Source organism: Dendropsophus ebraccatus, chromosome 8, assembly GCF_027789765.1.
Source record: "Dendropsophus ebraccatus isolate aDenEbr1 chromosome 8, aDenEbr1.pat, whole genome shotgun sequence".
NCBI lineage: Eukaryota > Metazoa > Chordata > Amphibia > Anura > Hylidae > Dendropsophus > Dendropsophus ebraccatus.
Window position 1 is genome coordinate 112695325 of NC_091461.1, and position 15227 is coordinate 112710551.

Here is a 15227-nt window from a genome sequence, read left to right on the forward strand (position 1 = left end):
TAAATACATTGCTGTACATTATTACTTATCAGTTTTAATAGAGCAGAGCTGCAGGTTATTGCTGGAAATTATAAGAATACAGAGTGATATCACTGCTTAAAGGGGTTATCCTAAAAGTTTTTGTATTGGGGTAACTAGATGATCATGGGGCCCAACCACTCATGGGATCAGAGACCCTTTGTCCATAATGTGTAAAGAGGAATAGGGTACTGTCGACCCTCATCAACTATACTCTAGGTAGGAGATAACTTTTTACCTTGGAGTAACCCCTTTAAATGGACACTGACATAAAAAAAAAAACTTTTAGTATGCCAAGTCTTGATCAGTTAGGATGTGAGTGTTCAGACCCTGACTGATCACTAGAACGAGCGTGCGATTTCTGCTGGCTCTGCGTCGCATGAATGATATTGTCTTTTTTTGTACAGGTACACTTTAAGGCTATGTTCACACTACGTAAGTCTCCGGACGTAGCGTGTTCCGTGTATAAGCGTCCGGAGACTTACGTAGTTTGCGTACAACGGAAAGTATACGATGTACGGCTGCACAGTTCACACTATGTACGAACTTACGCACGGATCGTACGCGGCGCCGTAAAAAATTAACCAGACCATTGTTTGAGGACGAAAATGCTGTAACTTACGCCCGTAGCGTAACATTTCTTCATTTTTCAACTTTTCTTTGCCGATCCAAAAGGTTCTGTGGGGTGTCCGGGGCTAGGCGAAGATTTCCAAGTAAAAGACCGCTGTCAAATCGCTACATAGGGCGCTCGGGAAGCGTAAGTAGACTACGGGCGTAAGTTCGCGGTCCGTACGTAGCCGGCCGCAACTTGCGTGAATTCCCAGCCAGAGTTTAACATGTATATGTCCGGCCGCGAAAATATGCGGCCGGACATATACGTAGTGTGAACATAGCCTATGGCTGGGTTCACACTACGTATATTTCAGTCAGTATATTTCAGTCAGTATATTTCAGTCAGTATTGTGGTCCTCATATTGCAACCAAAACCAGGAGTGGATTAAAAACACAGAAAGGATCTGTTCACACAATGGTGAAATTGAGTGGATGGCCGCCATATAACAGTAAATAACGGCCATTATTTCAATATAACAGCCGTTGTTCTGAAATAACAGCAAATATTTGCCATTAAATGACGGCCATCCACTCAATTTCACCATTGTGTGAACAGAGCCTTTCTTTGTTTTTAATCCACTCCTGGTTTTGGTTGCAATACTGACTGAAATATACTGACTGAAATATACATATACTGACTGAAATATACGTAGCGTGAACCCAGCCTTAAGGGAATATGTGTCATCAGAAAATGACGTATTTTTTAAATGATATTTTGATGTTAAACATATTTTTTAAGAATTTTTGGTGGAATTTTTTTCTAATTTTCTATTTATCTATCAATATTATTAAATAATCCTGAGATCTTGCAGTTTTTATTGTCACCACTGGGGCTAAAGCTAAGCTGAGACTTCCTGTTGTGTCTGTGGTGATAAGAGGAGGCTGCTATAAAGTGATCTGTACAGCATTGCAGCAGCATCTTACTCCAATAGGTAGACAGCATCAGTACAGGACATTAGTAGCTCCCTGTGGAATGACCTTTTCAAAGTGTTGAGTGCGCTCAATGATGTTTCACATTCATCTCAAGGGGACAGAGTCTGTCTATTTTCGTCTATGTCTATGAGTCTTGCTGTAAAGCATGTCACTAAATGCTGCTAAAGAGCCCATAGGAGATAGTGGCGGTCTGCTGCCTCTTATTACACAGAGTGTCGGCAGCAGATTGTTGCTGTTGTTAGTCTTATATAATCTTGAAAGATGTTGAAAGACATAACTGCTGTGTTCAGCCAACTTAAATCTAATGTTATGGCGGCCATCTTAAGCTATATTGGACAGGAGGGTACATTATACTGAACTATTACCTGGGACAGACAGACTCCATCTTCTCTATCCCACCTACTGAGGACAGGACCCCCAGGAGAATCTACCACAGACCCCATCACTGCCCGACAACAATAGTGGATATAAAAAGAACATTCACCAATGATGTTAGATATTCCCGGTGAAATGTGATGGTACTAAAATGTAATATAATAGCATAATAAATGCCATAAAACATCTGCAGGCCCAGATGCTGAGCAGCGGCGTTCCTTCTCAGACCTGTCTGCAGGATTATCCCCGAGGTAACACAAAGCACACTGACCTATATCTGCAAAATAGTAATAAGTATATACAAGCAGATAAAACCATCTGTGTGTTTATCCCCGAATCCCAGGAGCTCCGCAGTGATATCTGCTGACAGGAGGGACGTGTTATTCTGCTTCAGATACGTGCCGCTGCACCAACACCGCATACAGCATCTTGGCTTATACACAGGAAGATCCCTGTATAACAGCACCCACACTGCATACAACATCTCAGCTTATACACAGGGAGATCCCTGTATAACAACACAGACACCGCATACAGCAGCTCAGCCTATACACAGGGAGATCCCTGTATAACAGCCCCGACACTGCATACAGCAGCTCAGCTTATACACAGGATAACATCACTGACACCACATACAGCATCTCAGCTTATACACAGGAAAATCCCTGTATAACAGCACTGACACCACATACAGCATCTCAGCTTATACACAGGATAACAGCACCGACACCGCATACAGCATCTCAGCTTATACACAGGAAAATCCCTGTATAACAGCACTGACACCACATACAGCATCTCAGCTTATACACAGGATAACAGCACCGACACCGCATACAGCATCTCAGCTTATACACAGGATAACAGCACTGACACCACATACAGTATCTCAGCTTATACACAGGAAAATCCCTGTATAACAGCACTGACACCACATGCAGCATCTCAGCTTATACACAGGGAGATCCCTGTATAACAACACCGACACCGCATACAGCATCTCAGCTTATACACAGGATAACAGCACCGACACCGCACACAACATCTTAGCTTAAACACAATAAAACTGTTTGATTGTTCGTCGGCTGATCGCTAGATCTAGTACATGGGATGATAGCGGCCTCTTGTCCTGTGTAGTTGGACCCTTGCTGATCACACAGATCTATGGGGCAACTATACTCGCTAGAGCATCTAGGCATAGCCACATTGTTATAAGTGAGTGATACTGAGCTGCAGTACCTCGCACAGCCACTAGGAACACTATGAGCTGTAAGTCAATCTACTATATGTTGCGCAGAGCGCCAAGGCCCAATCAAATAGCGGATGGACAGGGGTGCTGCTGATCTAATATTAATAACATCTATATTTATTGCTTATACTTCACTGATAACCCAGCACTGCACTGTATCTCTGTTATTCCTCCTGGAAATGTATGACTATACTGACAGCCGAGCATGTCCATGCCTCTTGTCAGCAGTGTGTGTCTCGTATGCTTTGACATTGTCAGCAATGCTGGAACATCCATCACAACTTGGATAGGTATACCCAGTTGTCATCCTCGTCATAAAGGAACTTGGATTTCAGATTTTCCACTAATAATACATCTGCTATTGAAATCTAAATATATTCATATTATTTCCCCTGAAACAGCAAATCCCAGGTACTGGGCGTGAGGCATCAATGGAAAGAATCATCTTCCAGGGACTGATAGTGAAAATAAATCAGATTCACCACAGCCTCAGATCTGAAATTATTACTTCATTTTCTCTTAAAAAGATGTGTAAAATTATTCAAATATATGAAAATGTATGTCTGATCTCCTCTCCCGGCAGACCTGATCAGCTTAGCGTTTAACTAGTAAAGTTATAGAGAGTGGCGTCTCTGGGTCCCTATGATATCAAAATATTAATATAAATCCCACTGCGCCACTTCTATTCTCTCATATATTCAGCACCGTATGTTAACACTTCTATGTACAAGAATACAACTACTATCATACTGCTGTAAACCTGCTTCTACAGTAACTGCTTTTATACTACATCCTATGTACTACTATAATAACTACTATAATACTGCTCCTATGTACTACTATAATAACTACTACTGTATAATACTGCTTCTATGTATCAGAAGACCTGCACGTGGTACATGAGGAAATATGGTTTGGCCAAATTATATACTAACTTCTGATGTTGGTTTTAAATGTAGCTGAATAAGCTTTCGTGTCAGCCATGGGTGCGATGTGCAGCCATTTCTCTGTCTTTTTGGCTTGTGCATACAACTACTATCATACTGCTGTAAACCTGCTTCTACAGTAACTGCTTTTATACTACATCCTATGTACTACTATAATAACTACTATAATACTGCGTCTATATACAAGAATATAACTACTAAAATACTGATCCTATATACAAAAATATAACTACTATAATACTGATCCTATATACAAGAATATAACTACTAAAATACTGCCCCCTATATACAAGAATATAACTACTATAATACTGCTCCTATATACAAGAATATAACTACTATAATACTGCTCCTATATACAAGAATATAACTACTATAATACTGCTCATATATACAAGAATATAACTACTATAATACTGCTCCTACAGTATATACAGGGATATAACTACTATAATACTGCCCCCTATATACAACAATATAACTACTATAATACTGCCCCCTATACACAGGGATATAACTACTATAATACTGCCCCCTATATACAAGAATATAACTACTATAATACTGCTCCTATATACAGGAATATAACTACTATAATATTGCTCCTATATACAAGAATATAACTACTATAATACTGCCCTCTATATACAAGAACATAACTACTATAATACTGCTCCTATATACAAGAATATAACTACTATAATACTACTCCTATATACAGGAATATAACTACTATAATACTGCTCCTATATACAAGAATATAACTGCTATAATACTGCTCCCTATATACAAGAATATAACTACTATAATACTGCTCCTATATACAGGAACATAACTACGCCTGCGGGGGTGGTGGTCGCTGACCGGCACAGTGTGGACTTAGTGTAGGGACCCATGTGTATCAGATACCTGCACGCGGTACATGGGGCAGTGTGGCTTGATCAATTCACATACAGAATTCTGATGTTGTTAATGCAGCCGAGAGGTACAAGTATCAGCCATAGGTGTGAGGTGCAGCACTCTTTTTCTTCCCTGAACCATAACTACTATAATACTGCTCCTATATACAAGAATATAACTACTATAATACTGCCCCCTATATACAAGAATATATCTACTATAATACTGCCTCTATATACAAGAATATACTACTATAATACTGCTCCTATATACAAGAATATAACTGCTATAATACTGCTCCCTATATACAAGAATATAACTACTATAATACTGCTCCTATATACAGGAACATAACTACTATAATACTGCTCCTATATACAGGAACATAACTACTATAATACTGCTCCTATATACAACAATATAACTACTATAATACACGAACTGGAGAGAATGGAACGGCTGCACATCCCATCCATGGCTGATACTAATGCCGCTAGGGTTGGTGGCCACTGCGGGGTTGGTGGCCACTGACTGGCACGGTGTGGACTTAGTGTAGGGACCCATGTGTATCAGATACCGGCACGAGGTACATGGGGCAGTATGGCTTGATCAATTCATACACAAAATTCTGATGTGTTTTTTATTTAGCCTAGGGGCACTAGTATCAGCCATAGGTGTGAGGTGCAGCACTCTTTTTCTTCCCTGAACCGCATTTTGTTTCTCTCTTTTTTCCGTGTATTGCACTCCTCCTGGTGAGACCCACATGACCGCAATTAGCAGGAGACACATGCACATGGTTTTAATCCCTCCTGTTTTTTTCCCATTCTGTTTGCCGCAGCTATGGTGAGTGCAACACCTCATCCAGACTTGTGCTGTTTGGGGGCGACCTTCTCCGCCGGTGGTGCTGGCCGGGTTCTGGTGTGGTGTTTTTGGGTCTGGTCCTGTGACATGGGGGTCGCAGGGCTGTCCCATGGCCCCCGTTCCCTGGCTGTGCACGCCTGCGGGGTTGGTGGCCACTGACTGGCACGGTGTGGACTTAGTGTAGGGACCCATGTGTATCAGATACCGGCACGAGGTACATGGGGCAGTATGGCTTGATCAATTCATACACAAAATTCTGATGTGTTTTTTATTTAGCCTAGGGGCACTAGTATCAGCCATAGGTGTGAGGTGCAGCACTCTGTTTCTTCCCTGAACCGCATAACTACTATAATACTGCTCCTATATACAACAATATAACTACTATAATATTGCTCCCTATATACAAGAATATAACTACTATAATACAGCTCCTATATACAAGAATATAACTACTATAATACTGCTCCTATATACTGGAATATACTACTATAATACTACTCCTATATACAAGAATATAACTACTATAATGGCACAAGCGAAGAGATAAAGGAGAACCGAAGCACTCACCGGATAGCAGTAGTCTTCAAAAGTTTATTACATAAACATCACAGGGAGGGGAGCTGGTGGAGAACCTTCCTAGGCTTAGAGCGTACTGATCCACACGAAAGGGGAGGCGATAGGCATCAAAGGTTACTTAGACAATAAGCATTATGGATTGCTAAGTTAGACGCTACCGGCCCTGGGGGGCTCAACGAAAGGAATGATTGGAGCGTCTTCTTGTAAGATATATTTATGTATTTTTCTTTTTCTTATCACCTGTTTTTTGTTTTTCATTATTCATTCATGCACACTGTTTGTATATAAGACACACCTACCCCGGTAGTGACGTACTCTGAACTTGACAAAGCGCTTCGGCGTGAAACGGTTGTTTGCAGAGACGCTCCCGCACCTCATCCACCAGCTCCCCTCCCTGTGATGTTTATGTAATAAACTTTTGAAGACTACTGCTATCCGGTGAGTGCTTCGGTTCTCCTTTATCTCTTCGCTTGTGCCGTCATACTACTGTGCCTTCTGCCGCTGCACCCCGGTATTAGTCTGATACACTTCCAGTGTATGTCCATCCACTGATGCCTCACCTGCATTAATTACCCTTATACACCGATAGTGCGGGTACTACGTTCTCACTGATTCATCCACGATCCCGTCTATTTGCTGAGCACATCGCTGTGGGTATAGCAGTCCGACATGGAACATGAGGCCATGGAACAAGACTCCATTCATACAGGGAGGGAGGGTGCGGGAACGTACTTTACGTCCTGCAACAGTAAGAATGAAGTTCAAGTGATTAGCTTGAAGACGCTCGAATACCGCATCACGTCCATGGCCGAGAAGGAAATGCGTCTTTTTTGGACTATAAACTCATTACAGGCTTACAAGGACAGCGGTAGAGTCCCCAGAGGCCTAAGAAGTTATAAAAATCCTTCTTTGTTTCAAGATGACCCTGCCTTCATTCAAGCATGGCAACAAGCACACCTGATCCACGCCACTAACCTCATGGACTTAGTCCTGGAGCGTAATCAGAAGGAATACGAGTCTATCACCACTACCCTATGCCAAATGAAATTAGAGTATAAAACCAGAGCTACTACTGCCCAAACTACTACCTTCCTAAATAAGCTAGAAAAGAAATTGAAAGATATGCAAGAGGAAATAAAAGAAGTGAAACGTGATAAATTTGTCCGAGACAAACTGGACTATGACTCAAATAAAGTATTCGGCTGGCAACAAGCAGCACATAAGCAAACAAGTAAGAATCAAAAAAGATACAATACTAAGAAAAAGGCTTCCGTATACTGGACCACCGAATCCGATACTAGCGCGTCGGATGAGGGCGCTAGCGGTACTACTCACCAACATAATCAAAGGAGCGGCCCTTTAGAAAGAAAACCCGGAGAGGAGGAGAGAAAGCCAGACGCCAGAGGCTCAAGAGCAAAACAAAGGAAACGAGTGTCATGGAGACATTAAATGATGCCCCCAACCTCATTAACATCTCAGGAGTGACTTTGCCACCGGACTGTATCACATTGCTGTCTAAGGGTCTCAACTTCGGACTGACCGAGGACTTTGTACCGACCAATTTCGAGGTCGACCTGTTTAAAGGCATTCGAAAGATCAACTTGGCTAAGCAGTTTAGTACCAATAAAAGTTTTAGTGAGCAGCAGACCAAGAGTGAGACCCGCTGTTCTGTGGGTCCCTTAGGTTTCCAAGTTCCAGCTGGATTTAATAGACAGGAAATAGAATGTACCCGATTCTTAGCAGGCTTTGACTCTCAGGTGCCATCTAGAGAACACATTATGGCCGATCCCTTTAAAGGAGGCAATAAATCTACTTACTGCCCCCAAGTGACACCAGGAGGTCCCATAGATACGTTCCACAAATTTGTAATGAAAGATGTTAAAGCCCTGGTCTACCCTAAAGCATCTAATAATTTAACACCCAAGGAAAGCAAGGCCCTCAAATGGCTTAAAAAACATCCCAACCTAATCACGAAGAGGGCTGATAAAGGAGGGGCCACTGTTGTCATGTCACGACCCTACTACATGGAGGAGGCTAAAAGACAGCTAGGTGACCGTAATACTTACCACCCGCTCACTAAGAACCCGATACCAAAGATTCAGGAGCAGCTTCGTACCCTCCTCCACAAGTATAGTAGTAATGGTGCCATACAAAAACGCACAGCCGAGAAGCTACTACCCCTCGCACCCAGGGCGCCCAGGTGGTATTTCCTTCCTAAAATCCATAAGTGTTTGGATAGACCACCTGGGCGCCCCATTGTGTCAGCCATTGGGTCACCTACTGAATATCTGTCACAATTCCTCGATTGGTCTTTACGACCATTGCTTGCTGAGACCACGGGCTATTTGAAAGATTCGGGAGATTTTATCAATGCCCCTGATACCATACATTTTTCTGAGGGTTGTATCCTGGCCTCCATTGATGTAGAGAGCCTCTACACCCGCATCCCCCACGATGCGGGTGTGGAGGCAATCGATTGGTTTGTGTCTAGATGCGATCAGCCTGCTGCATTCAGAGACTTTGTTAAAGAAGCCCTATTTTTTGTCCTGCGTAATAACGTATTCCTGTTTGATGACCAGTGGTATGTGCAGGAGGTCGGCACCGCGATGGGCACGCCGGTCTCCTGCACATACGCCAATTTATTCTTGGCCAAGCTAGAAAATGATCTAGTGTTCAGTGCCCATAACCCACACATCGGAGGCATCAGAGCATATTTCCGTTATGTCGATGATGTCTTCGTTGTGTGGGATGGCAGTAGTGACAGTTTCATTGACTTCGTCAATTACCTGAATGTCAACAATGGGGTCAATATGTATTTTACACACACTATAGGTGGCACCTCCCTTGACTTCCTAGATGTACATGTACAAGCTATTAATGGTAAACTGGAAACCTCCGTCTTTAGGAAGAAAACTGCCTGTAATGCCTTACTCCATTACGGGAGCTCGCATCCTGCCCGGGTGAAAAACTCAATCCCCTACAGTCAGATGATCCGCCTCAAGAGAATTAACAGTACTGTTGAGTCCTATTCCAAGCAAGCCGATGCCCTCCAGCAGAGACTGCTTGCGAGGAACTACCCCTCTAATATTGTATCAGCAGCTAGAGAAAGAGCTAATACACTCTCTAGAGCCGACTTACTTTCACCTAGACCCAGTCCCGACAAAGAAGTTAATAGATTCACCTTCGCATTTCAGAATTCCCCACTAAATAATATTATTGCCAATAGTATACATAGACATTGGCATGTGCTTGAACAGGACGAAGAACTTAAAGAGGTAGCTACATTGGGTCCATTCATTACTTATCGTAAGAATCGCACCATCGGTGATGTTCTTAATGTGAACATGTCCCAAAAAAGAGTGCGCAACGATTGGTTGAGTCAGAGTACTATAAAGGGTAATAAACGCTGTGGTACATGTAACTATTGCTCCCAGCTCATCCCTACTGACTACATTAAACTTAATGGTGTAGATTGTCAGATTGATAGCCTTATCACATGCAGAACCCCCTTTACCGTTTATGCCATTATATGCCCATGCAACCGGTTCTACATTGGCAAAACTAAGAGACCAATGTGGACACGATATAAAGAACATGCATACTCAGTTAGAACAGGTAAAGGGGTCCCGCGGCTTATTGATCATGTGAACAAGGTCCATGCAGGGAACACCAAATGCCTTCGCTTCCTAGGCTTAGAGCGTACTGATCCACACGAAAGGGGAGGCGATAGGCATCAAAGGTTACTTAGACATGAAGCATTATGGATTGCTAAGTTAGACGCTACCGGCCCTGGGGGGCTCAACGAAAGGAATGATTGGAGCGTCTTCTTGTAAGATATATTTATGTATTTTTCTTTTTCTAATCACCTGTTTTTTGTTTTTCATTATTCATTCATGCACACTGTTTGTATATAAGACACACCTACCCCGGTAGTGACGTACTCTGAACTTGACAAAGCGCTTCGGCGTGAAACGGTTGTTTGCAGAGACGCTCCCGCACCTTATCCACCAGCTCCCCTCCCTGTGATGTTTATGTAATAAACTTTTGAAGACTACTGCTATACGGTGAGTGCTTCGGTTCTCCTTTATCTCTTCGCTTGTGCCGTCATACTACTGTGCCTTCTGCCGCTGCACCCCGGTATTAGTCTGATACACTTCCAGTGTATGTCCATCCACTGATGCCTCACCTGCATTAATTACCCTTATACACCGATAGTGCGGGTACTACGTTCTCACTGATTCATCCATAACTACTATAATACTGCTCCTATATACAAGAATATAACTACTATAATACTGCCCCCTATATACAGGAAGATAACTACTATAATACTGCTCCTATATACAGGAATATAACTACTATAATACTGCCTCCTATATACAGGAATATAACTACTATAATACTGCTCCTATATACAAGAATATAACTGCTATAATACTGCTCCTATATACAATCTGTTTTTTGAGACATTCAGGGTTATTTTTGTTATATACTGTATTATCGCTTGTCTGCGTATTCTGTGCTCTCAGCTTCCTTCCTTCCTCCTGGCTCTGGAGCTCATGTCACATAGATGAGCTGTAGCTATTATAGAAGCTGTGACACATGTTCATGCTGGTGGCCGACAGTCTCTTGCTCAATATGTAACTTCTAAGAAATTCATGTGAATGTGATCATGTGGTGGGTCCAGGAAGCCTTGTCCGACACTGCGTGAAGCCACTGATGCATCTTCTGTACACGGTTTTATTCGCCATCCTGAACGTGGTCACAATTAGCTGTAGCTACTTATCGCTTAAGAAATTAGTGTTTTAGAAAGCTCAGGACACAAATAATCCAGATCTTGTGAGGGAGATGACTTGCTGAGCATAAACCGATTTAAGGATTACGGGATAATGCATCTTCTGGAGTCATGTATAATACCGCACACTGCAGTACTACACAAACTTAAAGGGAAACAACACTTTTGGGCTTCTTTTACTAAAGCTTGAAGATATTAAAATCTGGTGTCACATGCAATTTATTTTTCTATGGCCAATGCCAAAGATCATACTGAAAACAAGGAGCAGATTAAATGTGCCCTGGGCCCCGGGTTGTCCACAATGTTCACGTCCCCCTATTTTATATGGATCCTCTGTAGCTTCCCCTATAGTAGATAGACCCCGTGTGGTCGCCCTATAGCAGATGGCCCCTTTGTAGGTCGCCTGATAGTAGATGGACCCGTATGTAGGTCCCCCTTTAGTAGCTGACCCCTTGTTTAGGTGCCCCTATAGTAGATGGACCCAAGTGTAGTCCTCCTTTAGTAGATGCCCTCCAGTGTAATCTGCTTTAGTAGATGGCCCCCAGAGTAGTCCACCTTTAGTAGATGGTCTCCAGTGTAGTCCCCCTTTAGTAGATGGCTCCCAGTGTAGTCCCACCCTTTAGTAGATGGCCTCATGTGTAGTCCCCCCTTTAGTAGATGGCTCCCAGTGTAGTCCACCTTTAGTAGAAGCCCCCCATTGTAGTCCCCCTTTAGTAGATGGCCTCAGTGTAGTGCCCCCTAAAGTGGATAGCTCCAGGTGTAGTGCCCCTTGAGTAGATAGCTTCCAGTTTAGTTCCCCCTTTAGTGGATGGCCCCCAGTGTAGCCCTGGCTTTAGCAGATGGCCCCCAGTGTAGTCCCCCGTTAGTAGATGGCCCCAGTGTAGTCGCCTTTAGTAGATGGCCCCAAGTGTAGTCCCCCTTTAGTAGATGGCCTCCAATGTAGACCCTCTTTATTAGATTACCCCAGTGTAGTTCCCCTTTAGTAGATGGCCCCAGTGTAGTCCCCCTTTAGTAGATGGCCCCAGTGTAGTCACCCTTTAATAGATGGCCCCCAGTGTAGTCTTCATTTAGTAGATGGCCCCCAGTGTAGTCCCCCTTTAGTAGATGGCCCCCAGTGTAGACCCCCTTTAGTAGATGACCCAGTGTAGTCCTCCTTTAGTAGATAGTCCCAGTGTAGTCCCCCTTTAGTATATGGCCCCAGTGTAGTCGTCTTTATTAGATGGCCCCCAGTGTAGTCTTCCTTTAGTAGATGGCCCCAGTGTAGTCCCCTTTAGTAGATGGCCTCAGTGTAGTCTCCTTAAGTAGATGGCCCTATTAAGTTTAATGTTTATTCTATGTAGTATCTGCATGCAGCAGTGCTAGTGATATGTAACTGAGGGCTTATTTTGCCCGCTGGAATACCCCTTTAAACACTTGGCTCTATCTTTAAGCCATCATCACTTTGCATTGGGCTTCCAGGCCTTCAGCCAAACAGTAGTGAAAACCTGCAAGCACAGCCAAACGGAGGCATTCTGGGATATCTGAACCTATCCACCTTTTATATCGGGTGACATCAGTCTACTCAAATAAAGCAATGACTTCATCGGTTGAATTCTCTGCATTAAGTCATTCATCGAAAACCAGGTTCAGTCACAACATCCACATCATGATTCACAGTGTACGGCGATGAACCTGTTCTTTCATCTCACCTATGGATCATGATATCACTATGGAGGAACCTGACTGACTACCAGGATGCCTGACTAAGGGCCCTATTACACGGGACGATTATCGGGCGAAAAATCATTATATTGTTCAAATTTAAACGATAATCGTTCTGTGTAATTGCAGGCAACGATCAGAAAATCGTTCGTATGTCGTTGATCATTAATTTAGATCTGAACCTAAAATTATCATTAATCGTTCGCTAATCGTTTGCTGTAATTCCACATTCGTTCGCTCAAGTTCCGCATTTGTTCACTACAGTGTAATTGCACATTGTCCATTGTTCTGCTGGGATCAGAAGGAATAAACTATCATAGTAACGATCGTAACTAACGACTATCGTTCTGTGTAATATGGTGAACGATTTCAGGTAAACGATAAACAATCTCGTTTGCGATCGTTTATTGTTAGTCGTTAAAAATCGCTCCGTGTAATAGGACCCTAAGTGTTCCAATACCCAAGATCTAGTTTGTACATCTAGACTTGTATCTAAATACATTAGCGGTGTAAGTTACAGTATAGTCCCCGCCATTTTGGGCACATGCCCGCCAGCCTCCTTCCTTCTTCCCCATCCACAGCCCATCAATAAAAGGCGTTGGGTCAGTTACCCTTCCCCAGTAATGTGCCATAGCTCTTATACAGTAGGTTCTTTCCCTGGATGCCTAAATAATCCTGGAAGAACACAATTCCACAGAGGAGTCCATAATAGGAGTCCATACGGCAGCCATATATACTGTTTTTCCCCGAAAATAAGAAAGTGCCTTATATTATTTTTTGCTCCCAAAAAGGCACTATGGGGGAGATTTATCAAACTGGAGTAAAGTAGAATTGTCTTAGTTGCCCCTAGCAACCAACCAGATTCCACATTTCAGTTTTTAAAGAATCTGTGAGGAATAAAAGATGGAATCTGATTGGTTGCTAGGGGCAACTAAGACAATTCTACTTTACACCAGTTTGATAATTCTCCCCCTATGTCTTATTTTTTTGGGATGTCTTATTTCTCTGCCCCCGGCTCTCCCCCCAGCTCAGTCCCCGGCCCAGACCCCATCTCAGTCCCCGGCCCAGTCCCCGGCCCAGTCCCCAGCTCAGTCCCCGGCCCAGTCCTCAGCTCAGTCCCCGGCCCAGTCCCCGGCCCAGCCGCCAGCTCAGTCCCCAGCTCCCACCCTGGCTCAGCCCCGGTCTCTCCCCTCCGGTTCACTCACCATCCTAGGAGAGGACCAGGAGTGTGTGGCGGGACATGCAGCTGAACATGTGGTGGGACATACAGCGGAGCGTGTATCTCTAATAGAAATTATAAAATAGAACAAGGGAGCAGCCAATGAGGAGAAGGCAGGGTGAGTATTCCATCATATAACACAGTGGATGTCTACCACCGCCATCCCCCTATAACCTGCTGTACTGACATGTCAGGTGCTTCAGCTCCCATCCGACTTCATCTGCCGTAAATATAACTGGATATACATGTATATATTATCAAAAGGTAATAGTAAGAGGAGACCTTGACTTTCCTCCACACCATGTTCTATGTACTTCTAACCGTCTTGGTTAAAGGGGATGATAGTTAAAGATGCTAGTTGCAGGAAGTTGTCTTTTGAAATCATGTCACCTGTTAGGACATACGAACATTATAAGTCAGCACCCCCCCCCCCCATCAGTTAGAAAGGATTAAAAGTAATGGGCATGTAATATGGGCATGTAATACCACATTTTACCAGTAGTGGTCACTGCTTCCCTTTGTAATACCGGCTGACCACTGCAGGTCTCTGGAGCTGGATCCACAGCGATCACATGATCGCTAAACTTGTTTCAAATTAAAGAGGGGTTGATGAGACAGTCCATATGGTTGAGTTGTTGGTTTTTTTTTTACACCACCCTCTAGGGTGAGAGTTAGGGGCCTACTCCATGGGAGCGATAATCGGCCGAATCGGCCGATTATCACTCGGTGGAATAGAGAAAACGATCAGCCGATGATCGTGTCATTGGCTGATCATTTATTTAGGGCCAGACCTAAAATCATCGGTCCCCCATCGCGCATCGCTACAGTGGAATAGCGGTGGACGGCGGGCACCCGACGATTTGAGAAGCGCAGCATACATTACCTGGTAGGACTTCTCCTCTGCTCCTTCTTCCGCCCTGGGTCCCGCGGCACAGCATCAGCAGCCCCGGAGCGGCCTGACTGAGTAGTCAGACCGCTCAGCCAATCACAGGCCAGGACCGCCGCGGCCAGTGATTGGCTGAGCGGTCTGACAGCTCAGTC

The 15227-nt window shown here is 43.6% G+C and overlaps 1 protein-coding gene across 1 annotated transcript in view; it reads right to left on the minus strand.

Moving 5' to 3' along the window:
• Window positions 1–15227, minus strand: part of SLC44A5 (solute carrier family 44 member 5) — an 85003-nt gene that overhangs the window by 53408 nt on the left and 16368 nt on the right. The window lies entirely within an intron of this gene.